Raw genomic sequence first — 3,955 nt, forward strand, 5'->3', positions numbered from 1 at the left:
CTAATGATCAATTAGCCTTTTAAAATGATACACTTAGATTAGCTAACACAACATGCCATTGGAACGCAGATGTGATGGTTGCTAACAATGGTTGCTAACAGTAGATATTCCATAGAAAATCAGCTGTTTCCAGATAAAATAGTCATTTACAACATTAACGATGTCTACACTATTTCTGATCAATTTAATGTAATTTTAATTGACAAAAAATGTTGCTTTTCTTTCAAAAGCAAGGACATTTCTAAGCGACCCCAAACTTTTAAATGGGTGTGTGTGTCTATATGCATGTATGTACAAAGTACCAGTCAAAAGTTTGGACACATCTACTCATTCAAGGGTTTTTTCTTTAGTTTTACTACTTTCTACATTGTAGAATAAGAACTATGAAATAAAAGTGTTAAACAAATCAAAATATATTTTATATGAGATTCTTCAAAGTAGCCACCCTTAGCCTTGACAGCTTTGCACACTCTTGGATTTCTCTTAACCAGCTTCACCTGGAATGCTTTTCCAACAGTCTTGATGGAGTTCCCACATATGATGAGCACTTGTTGGCTGCTTTTCCTTCACTCTATGGTCCAACTCATCCCAAACCATATCAATTGGGTTGATGTCAGTGATTGTAGAGGCCAGGTCATCTGATGTGGTACTCCATCACCCTGCTTCTTGGTCAAATAGCTCAAACATAGCCTAGAGGCTGAGTTGGCCCGAATACAACCCCAGCTTCATCCCTGCAACTCAGGACAGTAGGTTTAAACAATGGACGCAGAAAGGTATCACATCATTCAGTACAATTATAAGGAATGGGAAACTAGATAACTTCCAGGACCTAAGTAAAAAACATGGCTGGTTAAACAAGATTTTTACAGATACATACAAGTTCGACACTATTTCTTAAGGGAGATAAAAGTGACTGACCCTTGAGCACCTCCAAAATTAATCCAAGTATTCACTAACGCATACAACTTGGGGAGTAACAAAAAAACTATTTCAAATCTCTACTCAGGTTTTCAATCCTCAAAGAAACATTCTACAAACTATATTTAGAAGAAATGGGAGGAGGAACTTAACATTGAAATAACTGATGAAACATGGTTGAACATATTAGAGAGTCAACAAAGCTCCACCAACTCAAGGTCATGGAGAGAATTCTGTTGGAAGAATGTTATACGTTTCTTCATAACACCTAAACTGAAATCAAAACAGACTGGCTCACTACACCCTTGATGGAGAGAATGCGGTCTATTGAGGGCGGACCACTCTCATATCTTTTGGACTTGCCCCGCAATCGAAACTTACTGAGGAGAAATAAGATTTAACAGTATAGTATAAAGTATTTATTTTTAAATTCAAGTACATACAGTGGGGCAAAAAAGTATTTAGTCAGCCACCAATTGTACAAGTTCTCCCACTTAAAAATCCAGAAAATCACATTGTAGGATTTTTAATGAATTTATTTGCAAATTATGGTGGAAAATAAATAACAGTCTATATGATTTTAGAATGAGATGTTCGACGAGCAGGTGTCTACTTACTTTTGGTCATGTAGTGTAGATAGTTTATGTGTGATGGATATCAAACAAAGTTGTTCAAGTGGTAAATTCATTGGACTCTGGAGCAGTGAAAACGCGTTCTCTGGAGTGATGAATCACGCTTCACCATCTCGCAGTCCGAGGGACGGATCTGGGTTTGGCGGATGCCAGGAAAACGCTACCTTCCCAAATGCATAGTGCCAACTGTAAAGTTTGGTGGAAGAGGATTAATGGTCTGGGGCTGTTTTTTATGGTTCAGGCTAGGCCCCTTAGATCCAGTGAAGGGAAATCTAAACGCTACAACATACAATGACATACAATGACAATTCTGTGCCTCCAAGTTTGTGGCAACAGTTTGGGGAAGGCCTTTTCTTGTTTCAGCATGACAATGCCCTGTGCACAAAGCGAGATCCATACAGAAATTGTTTGTCGAGATCAGTGTGGAAGAACTTGACTGGCCTGCATGGAGCCCTGACCTCAACCCCATCAACCCCACCTTTGGGATTAATTGGAACTCCGACTGCGAGCCAGGCCTAATCGTCCAACATCAGTGCCCAACCTCACTAATGGTCTTAGTAAGCAAACACCCAGCAGAAATGTTCCAACATCTAGTGGAAAGCCTTCCCACTCCAGGTGTCTATATGATTTTGGAATGAGATGTTCGACAAGCAGATGTCTACTTACTTTTGGTCATGTAGTGTAGATAGTTTATGTGTGATGGATATAAGTGTTAAATCCATTGCAGTTTATTTTTTATTTATTATTTTTTATTTTTCTCAACAACAAAGAATGAAAAAATGGGAAAAAAAGTACAATAATTACAAAACATTAAAAAAGAAGAAAAAAAGTTGACACATATTTGCCCAACTTTCTGCTCAGATAAACACCACATTCTACCATGCAATAAGCTTACATATTGGCATAAACAGTACTATATCCCCTTACTCTGAGTGAAGGTTGCTCTTTCCAGAGCCAAGCGTCTGCATCTCTTCCCTATTAACTGGTCAACTAAATGTCCAGGCAATTGGTCCAGCATCGTGTCAATATTTTAATTTTCATTTCATCCTCGCACTGTCTTTCCAAAGGCAAAACCTTAATCTCCTGATACCACTGTGTAATCGTTGGTGGCTTGCCCTTAATCCAATTAAATAGGATGCATTTTCTTGCTAATAAGAGTAACAATCTAGAAAGGTTCAAAACCTTGTTTCTCACTGATAAGCTTAATAGAAACAGACCTAGATCTACTTTTATCTTACAATGAAAGACTGAATATATTTATTTGAGATTAGTGACCTGAATCTGGTGATAGAGGGGCAAATTACTAGTACTTTTAACAAAGCCATAAGTGCACAGCCTCACAGCCTCTTTGACCATTAAAAATGCATTTAAGAGGTCCTTCTCAACACCTGACACATTTTCAAGTGAGCCACAGTGGCATCATTTGCATTGGGAAGAGCAAACTAGGGAGGATATTCATCGTAATAAGGCTCACCCTGACAATCCATGAGATGGGAAACCACCTTTTGAGATCAATTCTGACTTTCTTGAGCACTGCAACGATGTTGAGTTTGAACAAGATCTTTAAGGTTAGGTGAGACAAATATACCCAGAAAATGTGGTATAGCGGTCAGGTCTCCAAACTGCCCAGCCACTGACTTTTCAAAATTCACTTTATATCTGGAGACATGGCCAAAGGATTCAATAACTGATGCTATATTCATTATAGTTTTATATCTTGGCCTCCTTGGTTTTGCCTTTTCATTGTTTGAGTGCAAGTACCTACGTAATTCTACATTGATGTAGTGTTTACATAGTGTGTGTCTCCCTTTCACAACCTCTCCATCTCTCCCTTTCAATAACTTGTTTTTTCTTCTCTCGTTTGTTTTCTCTACACAGTATGAGATGACTCTGTTCCATCCTTCTTTCTGTCAGCCACTCTATGCCTGCCCTGACACCTTCATGCCCTTTTTTATTTAACCTTTATTTAACCTTTATTTAACCTTTATTTAACTAGTTAAGAACAAATTCTTATTTACAATGACGGTCTAGGAACAGTGGGTTGACAATCATCCTGAAATCTAATCTAATGCCAAAATCAAATGTAAAACTTACATTGATATGATTAGGATCATTTAGAATTGACAATAATCAAAAGACAGGCAGGTAGCCTCGTGGTTAGAGTGTTGGGCCAGTAACTGAAAGGTTGCTAGGTCGAATCCCTATGCTGACAAGGTAAACATCTGTCACTCTGACCCTGAACAAGGCAGTTAATATCGTCTTCTAGCTTAAATCATTTTTAGGGAGATGTTTTGGTGTGTGTATGTGCACAAGGAGTAATTCAAAAATAGAGTTCATGCAACGCAAAGCATCATATGCCTAACTGAAATCTCCTTGCCTCGATACAGGAAGTCAGATAGTGACAC

The sequence above is a fragment of the Oncorhynchus masou genome, chromosome 18 (genome assembly GCF_036934945.1).
Source record: "Oncorhynchus masou masou isolate Uvic2021 chromosome 18, UVic_Omas_1.1, whole genome shotgun sequence".
NCBI lineage: Eukaryota > Metazoa > Chordata > Actinopteri > Salmoniformes > Salmonidae > Oncorhynchus > Oncorhynchus masou.